Source organism: Grampus griseus (genome assembly GCF_964374135.1).
Source record: "Grampus griseus genome assembly, chromosome: 1".
Classification (NCBI taxonomy): Eukaryota; Metazoa; Chordata; class Mammalia; order Artiodactyla; family Delphinidae; genus Grampus; species Grampus griseus.
The window spans coordinates 154454350-154478932 of record NC_139017.1 but is presented as its reverse complement, the minus strand read 5'-3'; the positions used below and the strand labels follow the sequence as shown (position 1 = coordinate 154478932).

General features: G+C 39.6%; 1 protein-coding gene across 1 annotated transcript in view; it reads left to right on the top strand.

Moving 5' to 3' along the window:
* The window catches only part of THRAP3 (thyroid hormone receptor associated protein 3), a 77109-nt gene that overhangs the window by 5768 nt on the left and 46758 nt on the right, over positions 1-24583 (top strand). The gene's annotated exons all lie outside the window — the stretch shown is intronic.

The window sequence follows — 24583 nt, the reverse complement described above, 5'->3', positions numbered from 1 at the left end:
CTCAGGCGTTATGAGGGAAGGAGGCTAAGCTGGCCAGGCTCTGAATAGCCCACCCCCATTTCAGTCTGAGGTGCTGCATTGATATTTTATACTTTGGGGTTTGGTAGGGGATATTTTCTGTTCCACTTTTAGCAGAATATTTTCAGCTGTAGTGTTCATTTAATAGGGCATGGTCATGGAGTTATATGATCTGTGGTACCTAGAGACCTTGGAATGAGATGAGAAATGGAAGTCATTTCTTATCAGAAGTTTTTTGTTGTTGTTTTTAATTAAACTGGGACCTTGGGGCAAGTTGCTTAACCCTTCAGTGTATCTGTTCAATTTCAGATGGAGATGGAAATCTCTTATCTACCTCCAACAAGGGTTATTGTGATGGCTAGATGGTTAGCCCAGTGCCAGGGTTAATAGTAGGGATTCAACAAATTAATTTTATTATATATGGAAGATGGATTGCTTGTTAGCTACTTGGGAAAGGGAAGTAGTTATATGGCATTAAATCTGAAAGGACAGTGAGAAACACCCAGAGCCCTCAACTGATAGCATATGGAAAGTGCTGAGTACATGATTAAGTTGGTGTTCAAGATTGTGAGGGAAGGATGACTTAATTATTCAATAAACAGCTCTGGAACAGTTGGCTAACCTTTTTGAAAATTACGTTAACTTGACAAAATAAATCACGTGAAAACTAGAGATACAGATTAAATAAAAAATGAAATACCATTTTTTCCCTCAGATCTCCATCATGATAAAAAAAAACAATATAACGGTTATTGTTGGTGAGGGTGTGGGGAAATGGACATTCTCAGGTACTCCTGGTAGCAATATAAGGTGCTGTAGCTGTTCCAGAGAACAACACAATGTACCTGTGCTTTTAGGAATATACCATAAGGAAATAATTGCACAGGTCCTTAAAGATAAGGATAATCATTACAGTGTTACATTAAGTGAAAAATTAAAGACAACCTAAATGTACAACACTAGGGAACTGCTTATGTTATAGCATGTGTGTACAGTGGAATGCTAGGTAGAAAAGAGAAGTAGATGGAAGCACCATATTTGTTGACATAATACAATGTGTAGAAAAATGCCCAGAACTGATGCTTTTGTTCTGTTCAAAAACCTTTCTGACTCTCCATTTCCTCCTTAGTGTTTATTAAGCGTGTACTGAGCTTTAGATTCTGTTGGAGAAAAATTACCTTAAATATGTGGTCTGTGGTCTAGATCTGCACGGTTCATTTTGGCAGCCACTAGCCAAATGTGGCTAGCTTACTTTGAGTTAATTAAAATTAAATACTTAGTATACTTATTTAGTATACTTAGTATAGTTTTCACACTAGCCATATTTCAGGTGGGCAATAGCAGCAACATGTGAATGGTGGCTGCCATTTTGAGGAGCATAGATATGGAACATTTTCCTCATCTCAGAAAGTTCTGTTAGCGTGGATCTAGATTGTCTTTTCATGTTTTTGTCAGCATTGCTTCTGCATATGATAGGTGGAGCCTCAGAGTAGTTGCAGTTTTTTCCCCTTAGAGTTTACAAAAGAATTTTGGACTTTGCTTTGGCCATCATTTATGCATCACCATTTTCATAATATTTAAACTCTCTTTACCACTTAGCCCACAATGGGTTTGTTCAGAATGCAGAGAGAATGCTACCTCTGTGGCCAAAGGGGAAAACATGGGGACAATTTTGCTAAACCTCTTAGTTCTGGATTAGAATTTTTTTTAACCTATTAGAGTTTCTGTTCATCACTTTAAAAACAACTGAGCAGGAACTGGAATTGAGATTCATGCATGGATTGTTTTTGATGTTGTATGGCTTTTCTTTTTTGGGGGAAAGAGGGCATTAAATACTTACTAAATGTCTGCTAAGTGCTAGGCATTTACTAAAATGAAAATAACGTGGTATACAGATCTTTACTGATTGATATTCTTTTAGGATTTAATTTCTGTCCAGGTTAGTTATTTTTTAGAAGTGGATGGATTTATTGCTTAAATGGGGGCTTCAAATATTGCCTTCAGAATATTGGTTATTTATGTTGGATGAGCTAAATCTTAATTTGTTACTTTGGGGCTAGGATAGGCAAATATATTCCCACTGTGTTAGTGTTATTACAGTTGTGATGATCCCATTGAATGTGGCTGAAATGAACTTTTAGAAGATTTAGTGTAAGTTGGCTTTTACATTCTCTCATCCCTTTAGGCTCATGTTTCTCTTATACTGGGTAGGTTAGTTGCTCTGCATCAAGTGTTTTTCGTAGGGATGAAAATTTCTTTGATTTTTTTTTTTTCGTCCAGTGTTTTATTATGAAAGATTTCAAGCATGCAGAAAAGTTGAAAGAATTGTACAGTGAGTACCCATACGCCCGCCACTTAGATTCTACATTTGTTAGCATTTTTCTATGTTTACTTTATCACATATCTTTTTTTTTTTTAATCACATATCTTTATACTCATCACTCCACCGTATTTTTTTTCCAGGTTTTTTTGTTGTGGCTAAATACACAGAACATAAAATTTACCATGATAATTTTTAAGCGTGCAGTTCAGTGGTATTAAGTACATTCACTGTTGTGCAGCCATCATCACTGTTCATCTGCAGAATGTTTCATCTTGCAAAATCGGTACTCTATACCCCATTGAATAGTCAGTCCCCATTCTCCCTTCCATCCCCAGCCTCTGACAACCATCATTCTATTTTGTCTCTAAGGTTTAGACTGCTCTAAGTACCTCATATAAGGGGAATCAAAGAGCATTTGTCTTTTTGTGACTAGCTCACTTCAGTTAGCATAATGTCCTCAAGGTTTATTCATGTTGTAATATGTCAGAATTTCCCTTCATAATATTCCATTGTATGTAGGTATGTACCACATTTTGCTTATCCATTTATCCATCAGTCAGACACTTGGGTTTTTTCCATGTTTTAGCTATTGTGAATAATGCTGCTGTGAACCTAGGTGTACAAATATCTCTTCAAGACCTCGCTTTCAGTCCTTTTGAGTATATACCCAGAAGTTGAATTGCTGGATCATATGGTAATTCTATGTTTAGTTTTTTGAGGAACTGCCATTCTCTGCTGTTTTCCACAGTGGTTACACCGTTTACATTCCCAACTACAGCGCCAATTCTTCCACATCCTCACCAGCATTTCCTCCCTCCCTCCCTCCCTCCCTCCCTCCCTCCCTCCTTCCCTCCTTCCCTCCTTCCTTCCTCCCTCCTTCCTTCCTCTTTTCTTTTTTTTTTTTTAAATAGTAACCATTCTAATGGGTGTGGGGTAGCTTTGGTTAGCATTTCCCTATTGATTAGTGATGTCCTCTTTTCATATGCTGTGGACCATTTGTATATCTTCTTTTGAGAAATATTTGTTCAAGTCCTTTGCCCATTTCCTTATTTTTTTTGAAGCATTTTAAAGTAAGTTGCAGAAATCAGTACATTTTATATTTAAATGCTTCAACATGCATATCATTAGCTAGAGTTCAATATTTATGATTGAACTCTTATGAGTCTCCTTTTTTTTTTTTTTTGTTACGCGGGCCTCTCACTGGTGTGGCCTCTCCCGTTGCGAAGCACAGGCTCTGGACGCGCAGGCTCAGCGGCCATGGCTCACGGGCGCCGCCGCTCCGCGGCATGTGGGATCCTCCCAGACCGGGGCACGAACCCGTGTCCCCTGCATCGGCAGGCGGACTCTCAACCACTGTGCCACCAGGGAAGCCCTATGAGTCCCTTTCTGGGGGAGGACAGGGAGGTAAAATTTACACACCTAAATGTTACCATCATTTCTTTAATTTATACGTGCTTGGATAGAAAGATTTTGAGTGCCAGTTCTTAGCTGGAATAGTTCCCTTTCCTCTGATTTAATGATGTTTGTCTCAAGTTAGATTTACTTTTATCAAATTAATATTGTGACCATATAATTTATCTTTTTGAACCAGGACGCTATTGAGAGAGGGGATGCTATTAATACACTGGGACAGCAAGTGTAAACTGACTATCTTGAGCAAACCTGGATATAAGGTTAAATATTAAATAAATATTAAATAAGAACTAAAGAACTAAATATTAAAGAACTTTTATAGATTGAGATTCTTTTCAAAGTAAATGCTTATTTAAGCACTTTACATGCATTATCTCATTTAATCCTGTATATTACAGGGTAAGTGAAGAGTTTCTTGTTTTACAAATGATAAAGTTGAGGCATAAGAGATCAGTTTAGGAAGAGATAAGATTTGAACCTAGGTCTGACTCTAAACTTCCACTCTTAGCAACTGCTATATTGCTCAGAGTAAGGGTCCAGGGAGTGGATTGACCAGTAAATGAGAGTCCTCACATAACAGAACATCCCATTTTGTTATTGTCATGCTTATTAGATCCAGAGTTAAATTATTTAAATTTCGCTTCAAGAATAAATGGACTTGAATCTACCAGCCGACTGCAGAGGCTTTTTGATTCGCCTTGCTGCAAGTAGAATGACAGGAAGATGTATTTCAGAATCAATAATATTTGCCTAGCTTTTCTTTTTTTTTTTTGGCCGCTCAGCACGGCTTGTGGGATTTTAGTTCCCTGACCAAGGATTGAACCTGGGCCCTCAGCAGTGAGAGTGCAGAGTCCTAACCACTGGACCCCCAGGGAATTCCGCTGCCTAGCTTTTTTTTTTTTTTTTGTTACGCGGGCCTCTCACTGTTGTGGCCTCTCCCATTGCGGAGCACAGGCTCCAGACGCGCAGGCTCAGCGGCCATGGCTCACGGGCCCAGCCGCTCCGCGGCATGCGGGATCTTCCCGGACCGGGGCACGAACCCGTGTCCCCTGCATCGGCAGGCGGACTCTCAACCACTGCGCCACCAGGGAAGCCCCCTTGTGCTGTTTTGACAGTTGAATGAACAGTGTTAGTTGAGCACTAGAAATTCTCAAATGTAATTGTTTTGAATGTCATTTGAGTTTACCCACTACAGTGAACCATCTCTTCAACAAATTGTTGGACTCTTGGTTTAGAAGCAGTGGATCCAAAATTCATTGAAAGAATGATACGTAGAGTGTCATTTAACTATTGCAAATGCTTTCTCATATCATTTATTATCATTTTTTAATATTTTTGAAACATCTTCTCTTTGAGAGAAGGCAGCTTAATGAAAAAAATTTTAACATGGTTAGCCCAAAGAGCAGCTTCCTGATAAAATCTGATACCTGCCCTGACCATTAACGTGTTGAGCTATTTTCATACATGAGCCATGAATGTAAATCAAAGGTTAACTGTTTAATTTTGAAATTGTCACCTAGCATTGCTGGGATTTTTAGGAAACTAAGATTTTATGTGCTGAGGGCTTCCCTGGTGGCGCAGTGGTCGAGAGTCCGCCTGCCGATGCAGGGGACATGGGTTAGTGCCCCGGTCCGGGAAGATCCCACATGGCGCGGAGCGGCTGGGCCTGTGAGCCATGGCCGCTGAGCCTGCGCGTCTGGAGCCTGTGCTCCACAGCAGGCGAGCCCACAGCAATGAGAGGCCCGCGTACCGCAAAAAAAAAAAAAGATTTTATGTGCTGGTCAAAAGTATACATAAGCTGTAACTTAAGTTCCAGATATAATATGTATGTATAATATTATAACAATGTGTTATTCCATCTGGAATCTTAACCTTTCCCTTCTCACCTGATCTTATTCTGGTAACTTATCCTAGAGCTGTGAACAAGAAATAGGAGGTGCTTTCTGAGGAGAGGATCTTTGGTTTCCTTGTTCTGTATTAAATATCATTGCAGAGCTGTAAGGATACAGGCTTTGTCTTCTGTATTGTTCATCCTCCTGCCTTTACTCCTTTAACTGTGTAGGAAAACATTGTTCAAATCAAAATTTTAAGTCCTGGATACACTTTTTGGATGCATTATGTGTACAAAACTCAGCCTTTCATATAGTAACTCATGAATAATCTAGTTTTCTGTAGAAAATATTCACAACTTTTTCTTGACTATGTTTTTTGCGGCATGTGGGATCTTAGTTCCTTGATCAGGGATCAAACCCGTGCCCTTGGCATTGAGAGCGCGTAGTCTTAAGCACTGGACCGCCAGGGAAGTCCCTTGACTGTATTTCTTGATACAAGTTATATAGCATTTGGCGTCATTTTTTTTTCTCCCTGAGTAGCAGCACCTGAATTGGACCCAATGTGGAATTAAACAAAATGCTAGGGATTTAGCCGGATCTCTGCTTTGCATTGGACAGATATTTTAGTATCAGCTCAGTTTTTTAAAAGGTGATTCTGGAAATGGAAGTATCTTTAAGGATTTAATTTGTTGTTTGGTGGTTATGTAAGCATGTTAGTGGGGAAAAAAGCCTTAATATAAGTATAAAATCTTGATTCACTACTGAAACAATTTGGGAAACTAAAATTCTCCTTGTTGAGCCTATCCACTGTTACCCTTTCCCTTCCAACTTCGTATTTTTCAAACTGCCCTTTTAGAATACAGTGTGCTATGTGCTTTACATACATTAATTCGTTTACTCCTATGGTAATTTTATAAGATCAGTGTATCTGTTTTGTTTTTTTTTTTTTGCTGTACGCGGGCCTCTCACTGTTGTGGCCTCTCCGGTTGCGGAGCACAGGCTCCTGCCGTGCAGGCTCAGCGGCCATGGCTCACGGGCCCAGCCGCTCCGTGGCATGTGGGATCTTCCCACACCGGGGCACGAACCCATGTCCCCTGCATCGGCAGGCGGACTCTCAACCACTGCGCCACCAGGGAAGCCCTGTATCTGTTTTTTGATATGAGAAACTTAGTAGTAAGATTACACACCTTGTTCAAGCCTGCACAGTAGTGGAGTCAGGATTCTAATCCATGTCGGTCACATTTGCAAAATTCTTGCTCTTAATCACTCTGCCTGTATTCAACATACACTTTTTTTTTTCTTTCTTTTTTTTTAAGAAAGAATTATTTTATTTTTGGTTGTGCTGCACAACTTGCGGAATCTTAGTTCCCCAGCCAGGGATGGAACCCGTGCCCCCTGCAGTGGAAGCGCAGAGTCCTAACCAGTGGACTGCCAGGGAATTCCCCTCCACATACACTTTCATATGCTTGTCCTTCAATATGGAGTTGTTTCTTTGATTTAACCTTAAGAGCATTGCTTTATGAGTTCTATTTCAATCTTTGGAAGTTGTTTGCAAAAGTTTAAATGTGTGTGGCCAAGAAGCTTATGAGGTACGTGGGAATGCTTGTACTTTTCTGTCACTATTATAGAGAATTGTATTAATCCTTTTTTCCTCTAGAGAGGGACTGAGAAATGAAGTCTAAAGTGAGCACAACAACAGGTTCAGCATTGTACAGCATTTTTTTCATGGTTTTAAAGTATGCAATCTGAAGACATGTAGAAAGTACAAAGAATAATACTGTATAACTGGTGCCCATGTATTGACTATTTAAGAGATCGGTTTAATAAATTTAAGAAATAAAGCTTTACCACCATAGCTAAGTCTTCTAGAATTGTTCTTCCCTTCTCCCCCAACCTCTCTTCTAACTTGGTGTTTATGCATTTTTCTAGACTTCTATTAAAAATGTATGCTTTTGTAAACAAAATACACTATTTTTGTGTTTTTAAAACTTCATGTAAATTGTTCAATACCAACTGATACCAAGAAGTTCTTGTTTCTTTTTTTTTTAGCGTTTTTCTCCTTTTTTTGTTGTTGCTTTTTTGTAGCTTTTTTTTTTTAATGTTTATTTATTTATTTTTGGCTGCGTCGGATTTTCATTGCGGCTTGTGGGCTTCCCTTTAGTTGTGGTGTGCAGGCTCCTGAGTGTGTGGGCTCTGTAGCTGCGGCACGGGGGCTTAGTTTCCCACAGCATGTGGGATCCTAGTTCCCTGACCAGGGATTGAACCCTTGTCCTCTGCATTGGAAGGCAGATTCTTAACCACCGGACTACTAGGGAAGTCCCTAGCTCTTGATTCTTGAAACCAAGAAGTTGTTTTTTGTAACTTCTTTTTCTGCTCAGGCTTCTGTTTGTGGGATTCATTCATGGTATGTGTGTTCTTCATTTTCACTGTTTTATAGTATTCATTGTATGAAAGTGCCAGTTTTTATTTATCCATTTTGTACTGTATCCTGTTTGTACTCAGAGAGCGCTGCCAAGAATATTCTTGTATATATTTTCTACTGACTTGAGATAATTTCTCTAGGGTTTATACCTAAAACTGGAATTTCTGGTTCACGGGATGTGCACATCTTTAACTGTCACATTATTCTCCAGAGGAATTATACCAGTTTATACTCCCAATATATGCATTTCTGTTGCTGTACATCTTAATGGCACATGATGTCGTTAGACTTTAAAATTTTTTGCCATTCTTGTGAGTATGAAATATTTTATTATAGTTTTAAGTTGTATTTCTCTGATTAGTAGTGAAAATGAATCTTTGCATGTATTAGCCATATAGGTTTTTTCTTTTTTTAATTGATCATCCCCTTAGCCCACTTTATTTTTAGCGTTTATCATCACTTGGCATACGGTATATAGTTACTTGAGTGTATGTCTTGCTCCACCAACCACAAGATGAGAGACTTTCTCCTTTTGTCAGTGTTGTACCTCTAGTGACAAGGACAGTGCCTGGCATACGTAAGTGTTCAATAAGTATTTAATAAGTTAATCTTTTTTTATCTGAATAATTGAGTTTTTTGCCTTTTTTATTGATTTGTAGAAGTTCTTTATATAGAGTCTGGATTTTAATCCTTTGTTTATGTGTACTGCAAGTATACTCTCCTAGTATGTGGTTTTGTTTTGATTTTCTAAAGCATATAGACATATTTATCAATCTTTATGTCTATGGTTTATACTTATAACTTATTTCAAATCCTCTACCCGGAATTTGTACAAATATTCTCCTATATTTCCTTCTAAATGTTTTAAAGCTTTTCACATTTAATGTTTGTTTATATGCTTTTTTTTTTTTTTTTAAGTCCACTTGGAGTTTATTTTGTGTGATGTGAGGTAGGGGTCATTGGTGAGCAGTTACATTGCTTATAAATGTTTTGGAAATAAGATGCATTTTGTGAGAAACCCTGTATTTAGGAGTGGCTAGGTGGCCTTGGGATTTTGGCATTTTGTGGGAAGAAGAGGTTTGCATCCCTAAAGGTGTTTGTAAATTGATGTTGGGTTAACATCAGCAAATTTACAAAGCAGTTGCAAATTTATTTCTAGAATTAGCAGAACCAGAATATATGTGGACGTTTTGGGTAGAGTTCCAAAATTGCTGATAAGACTATTTCTTAATTTGTTTGAAAATAAGTTATTTGGCAGTACTCTGGGAAGTAGTTTTGATCTTTGTGTCAAACCTAGTAGCTTCTTCCAATTTGTAATTTAAAAAGGAAAAATACGAAAGAAAAAAAATCTCTGAAGATGAATGTACTTTAGTAGGTTCTCCAGCATGACATGATCATATCCAAATTGGTTGCTGGAATAATGTCACAAATATTTGTAACAGATTATTCCGGCATCAAATTTAGTCTCTTTCCTGTTGCTTGTTTACAGATGAGATGAAATGTGACTCATTTAGAAGTTGGTTATCCTGGTCTGATGCTCTGGGTTAAATGGGTTAATCAAATTACTATTTTGGATAAGTTTTTTTAGTGAAAGTAAGCAGTTGTGGAAGATAATACTCTGAATGTACCATCCACTTTTCCAACTCTGAAATTAAGTTTTTTGGGAATTCCCTGGTGGTCCAGTAGTTAGGACTTGGTGCTTTCACTGCTGGGGCCTAGGTTCAATCCCTGGTCAGGGAACTAAGATCCGTAAAACACACAGCACGACCGAAAAATAAATAAAATTAAGAGTTTTTTTGTGGATTGAAATTTCGTTTCAAATAGGCCTTTAGTGAATTAGATTTATTTATTTATTTATTTAGATATACTTTTAGTTAGCATCTCCCTGTAGCTTCCAGTAGTGTAAATTTAAGGCAAATAATAGATAATTTAGGGAAGACATTTCATAAAGCACATTTAAAAATTTTTTTCCTGTTAGATAATTAATTGGGAAGAAAAGTGAGAAATTAGAGCAGAGTGGATGAAGTTTGTGGTTTAAGGTTCTTTAACAGGTGAAAGGTAGCATGATGATGTGGAAAGAACCGGGACACACTGAGAGCTAAGGGCCTTTAGCTCTAGTTTTGCCTCATCTTCTTGGGCAAATCTCTTCCTTTATCTGGGTTCAGGTTTCCTTCTGTGAAAAGTAGTTGTAGTTTAGATAATGATCTCTAAGAGTGCTTCCAGTTCTTAATGCTTTGTGATTCTAATTCTAGTGAGATTTGTCCATAACTCTCATATGCTTCTGGGTCAGATTGGAGTGGATCATGGTCTCTTAATCACACGACTCTCTGCTCTTTGATTAAAGCTAGCTGTAGACTGACTCAGGGCTGCACACCCTGTACATGGTCTGATGATAATGAACTTTCTGTTTATTCTCCTAGTGCTAGGAGAAATAACAAATAACTATTTACAAATAACTATTTCAGTGAGGTTTAGAAACAGAGGCATAAAAGTTATAAACGTAGGTTGGAAGTTGTATTAATACCAGGGTCTTGGCAGATAATGATAATACTGAGCAGAGATAAACTGCTCTGTTGTATTATAAGCACCTTAAAAGGGCACAGATTTTCTGATTCATCTTTGTGCTTTCCATAGTGCCCAGTGAAGGAAATTAACATTTATATTATTACTTGAGTCCTTGCTATATTACTGTGCACTGTACTATGATTTAGATGTTTTCCTCATTTAATCGTTTCAGTAGCTTATGAGATAGTGTTGCCCTTATTTTATAGGTCAGGAAACTGAGACTTAAAGGAGTCAAAATGCTTTAAAGTAGTTTGTTTTTTTTTTTTTTGCGGTACGCGGGCCTCTCACTGTTGTGGCCTCTCCCGTTGCGGAGCAACGCAGGCTCAGCGGCCATGGCTCACGGGCCCAGCCGCTCTGCAGCACGTGGGATCTTCCCGGACCGGGGCACGAACCCGTGTCCCCTGCATCGTCAGGTGGACTCTCAGCCACTGCGCTACCAGGGAAGCCCTAAACTAGTTTTTATGTGACGCCAGAGTCTGTTCTCTTTATTGTCTCAGTATGCTGCCTAGCAAAGACATTATCCATTGGGTGCACTCAATGAATGTTAACTCAGTGAAATACTTGTGAAATGTTTTATGTTCATTGTTTTGGATCTTTTTTTTTTTTAAAGTATTTATTTATTTATTTAGGGCTGCGTTGGGTCTTAGTTGCAGCATGCGGATCTTTTGTTGTGGCGTGCGGGCTTCTCTCTAGTTGTGGCTTGCGGGCTCAGTAGTTGCAGTGGGCGGGCTTAGTTATCCTGCAGCATGTGGGATCTCAGTTCCCTGACCAGGGATCCCCTGCATTGCAAGATGGATTCTTAACCACTGGACCACCAGGGAAGCCCCCCAACTAAGTATCTTACTAATAGGACATCCTTAAGGCAAGGCAACATGTGGTTGGCAGTTGTGTTCCAAGGTAAAAAATTAAACCTGAGAGGGGGACTGGAAGTTGAGGATAGGGAGGGTAGAAATTAGGAAGGAGACCTCTTTTCATTATGTAGTCTTATACAGTTTGAAATTTTTACTGTGCTTGTATTACTAAAATGAAAAAACTAGGTAAAAAGAATTAAATATTTTAAGTTTGCTAAGGCAAATGAAACAGTTTAAGTTAATATCTCAAGTTCTATGATTCTGTACATGTTTTTACCATTTTAAAAACTGTGTACATGTGCCACAATATGGCTGAACCTTGAAGACATGCTAGGTGACGTAAGTTAGATGTAAAAGGACAACACTGTATGATTCCACTTGCGTGAGATACCTAGATTAGTCAACTTCATGGAGACAAAGTAGAGTGGTGGTTGCAGTGGTGGGGGTGTTACTGTTTAACAGGTGCGTGGTTTGTCTTGGGGAGATGGAAGAGTTCTGGAGATGGATGGTGGTGATGGTTGCATACCAGTGGGAGTGGGCTGAATGCCACTGATCTGCACTGTACGCCTAAAAATGGTTAAAATGGTATATCTTGTGTTATGTATATTTTACCATAGTAAAATATATATATATTATTTAGCTAGTATTTACTCGTTTTGTTATTCAACACCGGGGAATCCAAAAAAAGGAGTTTGATCTGGTACTTGCCCTCAAGGAGCAAAATAGTCTAGTAATATTGCATGATTAGTATTTTTCAAGGAATAGATGCTTAAGTTGTAAGGAAATGGTGATAGCTTATAAAAAGTTGTAATGTGATAAAATAAATTCTGGAAAAGTAGCTGTTAGGATTTCCTGACAGTCTTACATGCTGAATAGGCCAGAGGATTCAGATGAGAAGGTTATAATTTTGCCCTGAGGCCCCTCTGCATAGCCTGAGAGCAAGATTTTAAAAATCACCTGTCTAGGTAGGAACTGTCAGGTACACAGATGGCATGTTGATCCGTCTCTCTCTCTTGTAAACTGAGAACCTGGGGCACAGAATAATGGTGTCATTTAGGGGTCAAGCTCATTCAGCCTGGAATGAAGTATAGGTTTGGGTTTGTTGCCAGAGTATTCTGCTTCTTTAAGAGATTTGGAAGATGTAGTGTCTTATATTCTGAGTCTGCCATAAATCCAGACTCTGAATTATCAAGAGAGAGAACATAATTGTTTAATGACCTTGTGACTATCCACACCAGCTAGTTGAAGTCTTGTTGTCTTTTAACTCTGTCATTTTGACATTGGCCTGATTCATAATTATTATTATTGAGTACTAATGGTGTGCTAAGCACTTTCAGTAACTTTGTGCATATTAATTTATTCAATTTTCATAACCCTTTGTAGTAAGAACCAGTTTTACAGGTAAAGAAACAGAGATAGTGAGATTTAATTAAGAAATTTATCACAGGTCTAAGTCAGTTGGTGGAGTGGGAATCAATCAAATCTAGGCAGTCTAGTTTTAGAGCATGTGTTCTTTTTTATTATTTATTGGTTAGTGCTTTGCAGATTGCTTTGGGATGATGGATTACTAATTTTATTTGCTTTACTGTAAGTTGCTGGGCATAAGTATTTAAAAATGACATTTTCTACTATTTGAGACCCTACAGTTTTGAGAATTACTGTTCATTAAGGGTTTATTCTTGTTTGGCCATTTGCACTACATGACTTTGTTAGGCAAGTTATGTAAATTACATACAGTTTTTATAATACAGGTGTATTAGTGAGAAGAATGGGATTCTTTTTGGGGGGATAACACTTCTTTTAATTGGGGTCCATAGCAATTGATGGCAAATGTCATCTGTTAATGATGAAATTTGTAGTGAGATTTTACAGATGTCATCTTTTTAAAAATATTAATTTATTTTTGTCTGCGTTGGGTCTTCGTTGCTGTGCGCAGACTTCCTCTAGTTGTGGCAAGTGGGGGCTACTCTTCGTTGCGGTGCGCGGGCTTCTTCTCATTGCGGTGGCTTCTCTTGTTGCAGAACATGGGCTCTAGGCTTGTGGGCTTCAGTAGTTGAGGTGTGTGAGCTCAGTAGTTGTGGCAGATGGGCTTAGTTGCTCTGAGGCATGTGGGATCTATTCCGGACCAGGGCTCAAACCCTTGTCCCTGGCATTGGCAGGCGGATTCTTAACCACTGTGCCACCAGGGAAGTCCCCATATGTCATCTTTGAAAACATTTTTTCACACAGGTCCTGCCAAATACTAATCTTAATCCATGAGCATATGATTTTTTTTCGGAGCATATGATTTTAATTGAGCATATTTATCACTTGGAAGGCTTTGTAGAATTCTGTTAGATTCTTTTCTCGATATTTGCTTTTTAGCCTGCCCTTACACTGCACATTAATCATTTCCAATTGATGATTAGATGGAAGTTCCTTAGTTGTGTTTAGATGGATTTTGAAATATGGAGATTTCCTTTGCACTTGCATTGAGGAAATATAGTAAAACTGTAGTTTGAGCTAAGAAAATATGTCTGCTTCAAATTTGTGTGGGACTGGAGATCTCATTGCTTGTTTTAACGTTCGACAGTACAGGAAATGAAAAAAGTAACCAACATTACTTGTGATTCAAACAATGTATGTTCATTTTAATTTGCTGTAGTATGTTTCCCATAGAAGTGCTGTTTTGTCTTGTTAATTTTCAAATGGATTTATTAAGAGACGTTATTAAGTGTGCAGCAAAAGCTAATTTCCAAAGCCATAAAGTATTCAGTAATAGTGTTTAAGGGTGATTCGTCTTCAGAAAAATTTCAAATTCAGTCTTTTGGGTTTTTTTTAGAGTATTTATTTAGGCTGCGCTGAGTCTTTGTTGTGGCATGTGGGATCTTTAGTTGTGGCATGTGGACTCTTAGTTGTGGCATGCATACTCTTAGTTGCAGCATGCATGTGGGATCTAGTTCCCCGACCAGGGATTGAACCCGGATCCCCTGCATTGGGAAAATGGAGTCTTAACCACTGGACCACCAGGGAAGTCCCTCAAATTCAGCCTTGAGCTTAAAAAAAAAAAAAAAAATCACAATAAAATTTTATGGCTGCTAAGCCATTTAACTGCTGTTTAGTAGGCAAGTCAGGATTCACCTTCTGTTTCTGACAGAAATTCATAGAACTGATGAATCCATTACAGCAGTGGATTGAGAGCAAATGAAGGTCACTCTTGACAATACTGGATCAATAAGCATGTGATACATTTTTTTTGCAGAATACTTGCTGATGAACAGTACAGTGAATAAACCATTTGCTTGAAATACTTTACATTTTCACAGGCTTTGTAAATTTGTCCAACTAAGCCCTTTTTTCTCCACACGTTTTTACCACCATTATTTGTGCACATCTTAGCAGATTCAGGTTCAGATTGTCTTGAATTAATGTTCTCTCAACCTTTGTGAAAAGATTCTTGCCAGTGGTTGTTCCACACAGACTGTTTTGTTCATAGTGTTCAGTCACTTCAAACTCAGCGTTGACGTCACTAAACAACTGAGCAGTTTCAGTAATATCTGTTGAATCATCTAGAGCCATGGAACACCACTCACAATCATTTGCCTTTTTTTCAAAATAAATTTATTTTGAACAGTTTGATTTACAGACAGTCTCAGAAAATAGTACAGGGTGTTCCTATATATACCCCCATATCCATTTCACCTGTTAACACCTTGCCTTAGTATAATACATCGGTCACAACTAATGTACCAATATTGGTACATTGGTATATTCTTTTTTTTTTTGGTATATATATATATATATTTAACATCTTTATTGGGGTATAATTGCTTTACAGTGGTGTGTTAGTTTCTGCTTTATACCAAAGTGAATCAGTTATACATATACATATGTTCCCATATCTCTTCCCTCTTGCGTCTCCCTCCCTCCCACCCTCTCTATCCCACCCCTCCAGGCGGTCACAAAACATCGAGCTGATACCCCTGTGCTATGCGGCTGCTTCCCACTGGCTATCTACCTTACGTTTGTTAGTGTATATATGCCCACGCCTCTCTCTCGCTTTGTCACAGCTCACCCTTCCCCCTCCCCATATCCTCAAGTCCGTTCTCCAGTAGGTCTGTGTCTTTATTCCTGTCTTACCCCTCGGTTCTTCATGACATTTTTTTTTCTTAAATTCCATATATATGTGTTAGCATACGGTATTTGTCTTTCTCTTTCTGACTTACTTCACTCTGTATGACAGACTCTAGGTCTATCCATCTCATTACAAATAGCTCAATTTCGTTTCTTTTTATGGCTGAGTAATATTCCATTGTATATATGTGCCACATCTTCTTTATCCATTCATCCGATGATGGGCTCTTAGGTTGTTTCCATCTCCGGGCTATTGTAAATAGAGCTGCAATGAACATTTTGGTACATGACTCTTGTTGAATTTTGGTTTTCTCAGGGTATATGCCCAGTAGTGGAATTGCTGGGTCATATGGTAGTTCTATTTGTAGTTTTTTAAGGAACCTCCATACTGTTCTCCATAGTGGCTGAACCAATTCACATTCCCACCAGCAGTGCAAGAGGGTTCCCTTTTCTCCACACCCTCTCCAGCATTTATTGTTTCTAGATTTTTTGATGATGGCCATTCTGACTGGTGTGAGATGATATCTCATTGTAGTTTTGATTTGCATTTCTCTAATGATTAATGATGTTGAGCATTCGTTCATGTGTTTGTTGGCAGTCTGTATATCTTCTTTGGAGAAATGTCTATTTAGGTCTTCTGCCCATTTTTGGATTGGGTTGTTTGTTTTTTTGTTATTGAGCTGCATGAGCTGCTTGTAAATTTTGGAAATTAATCCTTTGTCAGTTGCTTCATTTGCAAATATTTTCTCCCATTCTGAGGGTTGTCTTTTGGTCTTGTTTATGGTTTCCTTTGCTGTGCAAAAGCTTTGAAGTTTCATTAGGTCCCATTTGTTTATTTTTGTTTTTATTTCCATTTCTCTAGGAGGTGGGTCAAAAAGGATCTTGCTGTGATTTATGTCATAGAGTGTTCTGCCTATGTTTTCCTCTAAGAGTTTGATAGTTTCTGGCCTTACATTTAGGTCTTTAATCCATTTTGAGCTTATTTTTGTGTATGGTGTTAGGGAGTGATCTAATCTCATACTTTTACATGTACCTGTCCAGTTTTCCCAGCACCACTTATTGAAGAGGCTGTCCTTTCTCCACTGTACATTCCTGCCTCCTTTATCAAAGATAAGGTGACCATATGTGCGTGGGTTTATCTCTGGGCTTTCTATCCTGTTCCATTGATCTATCTTTCTGTTTTTGTGCCAGTATCATACTGTCTTGATTACTGTAGCTTTGTAGTATAGTCTGAAGTCAGGGAGCCTGATTCCTCCAGCTCCGTTTTTCGTTCTCAAGATTGCTTTGGCTATTCGGGGTCTTTTGTGTTTCCATACAAATTGTGAAATTTTTTGTTCTAGTTCTGTGAAAAATGCCAGTGGTAGTTTGATAGGGATTGCATTGAATCTGTAGATTGCTTTGGGTAGTAGAGTCATTTTCACAATGTTGATTCTTCCAGTCCAAGAACATGGTATATCTCTCCATCTATTTGTATCATCCTTAATTTCTTTCATCAGTGTCTTATAATTTTCTGCATACAGGTCTTTTGTCTCCTTAGGTAGGTTTATTCCTAGATATTTTATTCTTTTTGTTGCAGTGGTAAATGGGAGTGTTTTCTTGATTTCACTTTCAGATTTTTCATCGTTAGTGTATAGGAATGCAAGAGATTTCTGTGCATTAATTTTGTATCCTGCTACTTTACCAAATTCATTGATTAGCTCTAGTATTTTTTTTGGTAGCATCTTTAGGATTCTCTATGTATACTATCATGTCATCTGCAAACAGTGACAGCTTTACTTCTTCTTTTCCGATTTGGATTCCTTTTATTTGGTATATTCTTACTAACTAAAATTCATACTTTATTCAGATTTCCTTAGGGTTTTTTTTTTTTTAAACATCTTTATTGGAGCATAATTGCTTTACAATGGTATGTTAGTTTCAGCTTCACAAGGGTTTTTTTTTTTTTTTGAGGTACGCAGGCCTCTCACTGTCGTGGCCTCTCCCGTTGCGGAGCGCAGGCTCAGCGGCCATGGCTCATGGGCCCAGCCGCTCCGCTGCATGTGGGATTCCCCGGACCGGGGCATGAACCAGTGTCCCCTGCATCGGCAGGTGGACTCTCAATCACTGTGCCACCAGGGAAGCCCTTTTTTTTTTTTTTTAATTTTTAATTTTTAAAAATTTTTTGGCTGTACAGCGAGGCATGTGGGATCTTTAGTTCCCTGACTAGGGATCGAACCCATGCTCCCTGCAGTGGAAGCACAGAGTCTTAACCACTGGACCACCAGGGGAAGTCCCCAGATTTCCTTAGTTTTTACCTAATGTCCTTTTTCTGTTCCAGGATCTCATCTAGGATATACATTAAGTTGTTGTGTCTCCTTAGGCTTCTCTTGGCTGTGACAATTTCTCACACTTATTTTTGGGGACCTTGACAGTTTTGTGGAGTACTGGTTAGCTGTATTGTAGAATGTCCCTCAATTGGGATTTGTCTAATATTTTTCTAATGATTTATACTAGTGTTATGGATTTGGGGGAGAAAGAACACAGAGGTAAAGTGCCATGTCGTATCAAGGAATACATGCTATCTGTGTGACTTCTTGTTTAGCTGTGATTATCTGGCTAGGTTTCTCCAAAAAATTACTCCCTCCCCTCCCTGCCACAGTGTGTACTCTTTGGAAGAAAATCGCTAGGCATACCCACGTCCACTTAAGGAGTGGAGAGTTATAGTCCACCTCCTTGAGGGTGGCGTATATACATAAATTATTTGTAATTCTTCTGCCTGGGAGTTTGGTCTTTTCTCATCCATTTATTTATTTATTCAGTCACTTATTTATATCAATATGGACTCATGGGTATTTTTGTTATAATCCAGTACTTTATTTTGTTCTAATTTTTTTTTTTTTTTTTTTTGCGGTACGCGGGCCTCTCACTGTTGTGGCCTCTGCCATTGCGGAGCACAGGCTCCGGACGCGTAGGCTCAGCGGCCATGGCTCACGGGCCCAGCCGCTCCGCGGCATGTGGGATATTCCCGGACCGGGGCACAAACCCGTGTCCCCTGCGTCGGCAGGCGGATTCTCAACCACTGCGCCACCAGGGAAGCCCTGTTCTAATTTTTTGATTTTTACTATTGAGAGCTCTTTCAGTTGGACGGGAGTGTCCTTTTGACATACCCCCTTTATTGTGTGTGGTGGTGTTTTTTGTTGTTGTTTAGCACTTCCTCACTTTCTGGCACTATAAGATACTCCCAAGCTCATACTGTGAATCCCCTCCCCCAGCCCTAGATTCAGCCATTTCTCCAAGGGGCCCTGGTTTCTTTTATTGGAGAATGGTATTAGAAATCAAGATCTGGGTGCTAGGTGTGCACATTGCTACTGGAGGGTTATTCCTTCCACATCTTCTCAGCTGACAAAGCAAGGAAATACATCTGTATACTAACATATATTCCATATACTTACAGAAATATCTAAGTATTTCTTATTTCTACGTATCTTCATTTGTATCTGTATTAAGCTGGACATGAATTACTGATATCTCCAACTCTAATCCAGTACCTCATTGATCATTCTGGTCTCTTCCTTTTTTATCTATAATCTCCCTCTCCCAACAGTGAGAAACTTGGCTCTCACCATTTGCCATCCATTTACTCATTAGTTCCAGTATACGTGTAGTGTAGTGGTTTCAGGATTGTTAACCTGTACCCTTTAACAACTTTACAACTAGAAAACTTTAACAAGTAGAACACAGTGGTTATATGCAGTTCCTTTTGCTTTTTATCTTCTCATTTCACTTATTTCCATAGTTAACTTAGGTTAGCACCCTTCCTCTCCACCTGCCCTGTTTTTTAATTGACTACTTATATTGCTCCCATTGTCCTCAACCCTTCAAATCAAAAGGCTAATAGTCTTAAACAAGTTCATTTTCTCGAGACACATTTTTTAGGCTCTTGCAGTCAAACATAATTTAATTAACTCACTATAGATAAATGACTTTTCTCCTTATGCTAACAGATACAACACTCAGAAACTTACTTTGGTTGTAGCATTATTTTTGTTTATTTTGTTTTTATGAAGGTTTTCTGTTGTGATAAGATACTCTGTTTTAAATTTTTAAAAAATTTCCAGCAGTTGGTTTCCTGTGAGTTGGGAATATTGTGTGAGTGCTTAGTTTGGTAATGTCGACACATACTGTGTTCTTGGCACAGCTATGGTGTCATTTCATAGTAAACACAATGTGTTGCCATCTAATTGGATTAAAAAAAAGCACCCACGCTCCATGTGTGATATGACAGAATACATGGTACTTGAAATGCTTTTTATTTATATTTATTTATTTATTTTTTAAATTTATTTATTTATTTATTTATGGCTGTTTTGGGTCTTAGTTGCTGCACGTGGGCTTTCTCTAGTTGCAGCAGGCGGGGGCTACTCTGTTGCGGCGCGTGGGCTTCTCATTGCAGTGGCTTCTCGTTGTGGAGCACGGGCTTCAGTAGTTGTGGCTCACGGGCTCAGTAGTTGTGGCTCGCGGGCTCTAGAGCGCAGGCTCAGTAGTTGTGGCACACAGGCTTAGTTGCTCTGCGGCATGTGAGATCTTCGTGGACCAGGGCTCAAACCCGTTTCCCCCGCATTGGCAGGCGGATTCTTAACCACTGTGCCACCAGGGAAGTCCCTGAAATGCTTTTTAGTTACAGTTGCTTCACCACAATTTGTAGCAGCGCAAAGTGGTGAGACCACTGCTTTTAGTCACTTTTGCAACTACTCTGCTGTTGTAGTGTGAAAGCAGTTATCTATAAACAAATGAACCTGGCTGTGTTCCAGTAAAACTTCATGGATACTGAAATTGGAATTTCATAGAATTTTCACACGTCATGAAATACTTTTTTTTTTTTTTATTTTTTTGCGGTACGTGGGCCTCTCACTACTGTGGCCTCTCCTGTTGCGGAGCACAGGCTCCGGACGCGCAGGCTCAGTGGCCATGGCTCACCGGCCCAGCCGTTCCGTGGCATGTGGAATCCTCCCGGACCGGGGCACGAACCCATGTCCCCTGCATCGGCAGGCGGACTCTCAACCACTGCGCCACCAGGGAAGCCCATGAAATACTTTTGATATTTTTCTACCATTAAAAAAAAAATGTAGAAATTTGGGAATTCCCTGATGGTCCGGTGGTTAGGACTCCGCACTTCCACTGCAGGGGCGCCTGGGTTTGATCCCTGGTCGGGGAACTGAGATCCTGCAAACTGAGCGGGCAGCCAAAAAAAAAAAAAAAAAAAGATAGGAACAGTAGAAACTATTCTTAACTCATAGGTGGTACAAAAACAGGTTGGGCTGTGTGACATCATTTGCTCACCCCCCCAAGCGAAGAAGGCCCTGTATACTGGACACGTTTGGAAGTATCTGTCTTTCTCTCCAAAACCATTCATAGTAATTTCACCAGTCTTAGATTCAGTATTGGTCCCTGGTTCATACCAGGGAAGCTGCTTGGAGCAAGACATTGCACAGTTTTCTGTGGTAAAACACTAAAGGTTTATTTGCCTAGCTGTAATAATCTTATCAATTCCTAGTATTTTTTTCAATGGGGAGTGGATAAGATTAAATTTTGTCATTGGCTACTTTGGGTTAACTTGAATAGAAGACACAGTCCTCTTTTGTTCCTATTTATTTATTCATTCATTTTTGGCTGCGTTGGGTCTTTGTTGCTGCCTGCGGGCTTTTCTCTAGTTGTGGGGCTTGTTGCAGTGCGAGGACTTCTCATTGCGGTGGCTTCTCTTGTTGCGGAGCACGGGCTCTAGGCATGCGGGCTTCAGTAGTTGTGGCTCACGGGCTCTAGAGCACAGGCTCAGTAGTTGGGGCGTGTGGGCTTTGTTGCTCCGCAGCATGTGGGATCTTCCAGACCAGGGCTCGAACCCATGTACCCTGCATTGGAAGGCGGATTCCTAACCACTGTGCCACCAGGGAAGCCCTTTTGTTCACTTTTATTCAACTTGATTTTGAAAGTAGACACATTAGTCCTTAAGTATTGTAGAAGCATCATGTGCCTTGTGGTCTTTTTCTTTTTTTGGCTGTGCAGTGCGGCATGCGGGATCTTAGTTCCCCGACCAGGGATTGAACCTGCGTCCCCTGCATTGAAAGGCGGATTCTTAACAGGTGGACCTCCAGGGAAGTCCCTGCATGGTGGTTTAAAGGATTAGCTTTAACCTCAGGTTCATAGGAGCAGACAAGGTCATCTTTGTGCTTCCTTATCTTATGTATTTCTCAATACAAGATTATCAGGGGTGCTTGAGGTGAGATAAAAAACATTTCAAATCTTTAACTGTAGAAAGTAAAAATGCTTTAACTGTAGGAAGTAAAAACTTAGAATGTTAGTGCTCACTCTTTGGATTTAGGAACTATGTTGTTACGTAAGGTATAGTGTATGGAACGTGGGGGCATTCTGAGCTGCACTCTAGTCTAAGCCACTGCCGTCCTTTTCCTGGATAGTTGTAGGCAATATCTAACAATTTCTTCTGCTCTTGCCCTGTTAAGGTCTGTTCTACACTCAGCAGCCAAGATCCTTTTAGAACGTGATTCTGGTCCTTACTCCTCTGCTCAAAACAGTGCTGTGGCTGCCTACATAACCTGTAGGAAAGCCAAAGCCCTTACGATGGCTTGCAAGGCCCTTTCCATTCACCCATGTCTCTGACCTGATCTTCCAGCTGTTCCCTGGAAACTGTTGGCATTGCAGCCACTCTGTTTTTCTGTCTTCCTTAGATACACCAGGCATGTTCCCTCTGCAGGGTCTTTGCACTTGCTCTTTCCTCTATTTGGTCCCTTTTGCCTTCAGATAAAGTACAGCATACTGTTTCTGTTAATCTTTGCCTTCTCTGACCACAGTACATAAAAGAGTAACTCTTATTCCTCATGTGCTCCCATCTGCCCCTTAGAATGTAAGCTCCAGGAATGAAGAGATATTTTAAAAATTTATTTATTTTTGCCTTCGTTGGGTCTTCGTTGCTGTGCGCCAGCTTTCTCTAGTTGCGGTGAGCGGGGGCTGCTCTTCGTTGTGGTGCGCTGGCTTCTCATTGAGCTGGCTTCTCTTCTCTCGTTGTAGAGCACAGTCTCTGGGCGTGTGGGCTTCAGTAGTTGTGGCACGCACGCTCAGTAGGTGTGGCTTGCGGGCTTAGTTGTTCCAAGGCATGTGGGATCTTCCTGGACCAGGGATGAAACCCATATCTCCTGCATTGGCAGGCAGATTCTTAACCACTGGGCCACCAGGGAAGTCCCTGAGGAGATTTTTAATTGCTGAATCTCTGTTGCCTAAAATAGTGCCTGGCAATGTAGTAGGTACTTAATAAATTTTTTGTTGAAGTAAGTGGACAGTTAAAATGGAAATTGTGTAGAAGGGAAAAAGATATATTGTCGGCAGTGCTGTGGTATCCTTGCTAATATACTCTGACGAAAGGCAGGTCGGGAGAATGAGGCTGAAAAGCACGCCTATCACTGTCCCGATGACTCAAGCAGGACAAGTTTGGGGGTGCATAAAAATTGGTGGCAGGCGACTTAGGGCTTCAGGTGTCTCCTTGCTGTCATAGAATAACTAAGGGCCAGAGCCTCAGATTTGCTTCTCCACCCATTGCAACAATGGAAAATTGAAGATTTGTTGTGATGAGAAAATTCTTGCCAGTGTCGAAGAGGTTAATTAATAGGGAAGAAACATGATGGGGTAGAAAAAGGAAGATTGTGTGTGTGTGTGTGTGTGTTAACTGGCTAGAATTTTAAAGGTGGATGTATTGGAATAGTTCTTTAATCAGTGCATTGTAGAGTAAGCGGTTCCCAGTTTTGTAGCAGTCATCGGGGATTCCCTCAAGCTGACCGATGTCATGAGCCCCTGTGCCTCTGCAGTTAGAAACAGGGAAAGTTTTGGTTGATGAATTCCCAGAATGACTTGCAAGAATATATGCAAAAGTATTGTGAAAGAATGAGTTTTTGTAAGTGCTGTATTTTTGCTATTTATCAACTAAGCGAATACATACCAACATTGTCATTAATTTGCCAAATGGTCTGACTGAATAGTAATTTCATCTGGATGAGTCTTAGTTTTAACAGTAGGTTTTTGTTGCCTCTTTGTAATGTTAATTACCTGATAACCTTTGGTATAGGTCAAGAGTTTATTGCTTGTGTATTCAGTTTATTCAGTGGACACATATCAGTGTATATAGAGTTTGCAGCCTTGTGAGGTAAGTTGACATATTAACAGACATAATGATATGCGTGTAAGGAGAACCATGTCTAGGGTAACAGAGAAGCAATACCTAACCCAGCCTGGGTGAGCCAGGGACAGCTTGCTGGGGAAGGAGACCCTCGTAAGAATGAGTAGGAGTTTGCTGAGAGGGGAGTTGAGGGCTCCCCACTACTGAGAGACTATAGCTTAAGGAAATGCATTCTCTTCTCTCCTGGCTAAATAGGCAAGGATTCAGCTATGTGCAAACCACAGGTTCAGAGAAAGCTAAGATGGGTATCCTTGACTGAGTCAATGAATAAGTGAAAAAAGAGAAGATTAATGTCAAGACCGCGTCTTCAGATTATGTAATTTTTAGGTGCCTTCCTACTTTATAGTATTATGAATGAACGAAAAAACTTTAATCTAGGAGTGAGGACGTTAATTACATACTGAGCTTGCTGATCTTGGAACTTTGTTTTCCTGTTTGTTTGGGATAATACTACATTGCTTTGCTATATGGCCATGTTAGTAGTATTTGGATCTGGGAATATTTAAACAACTGGATCTGAAGGGTTTTTTTGTGCTTTGAGGGATGAGTGTGGGGAGTTACTTTAACTTGAAATGTATTTGTTAAATTTAGTTCAGCATACTTGAAAGTTTTTTGTTTCAAGCATCTAATTCTTCTGAAGTTATTCTCCAGGTTGAATTATGGAGTTTGCAAATTAAACTTGTATAATGCAAACCATAGCACCTGAAATATTGCCAGTGAAAGTATCAGGTTACAAGAGGAAGGTTTTAGCTTTCCATACTTTCCAACCTTACTATAGGAGGTTGGGTGGATGAAAATGAGTATGAGAGACCCTCAGGCCAGTATACT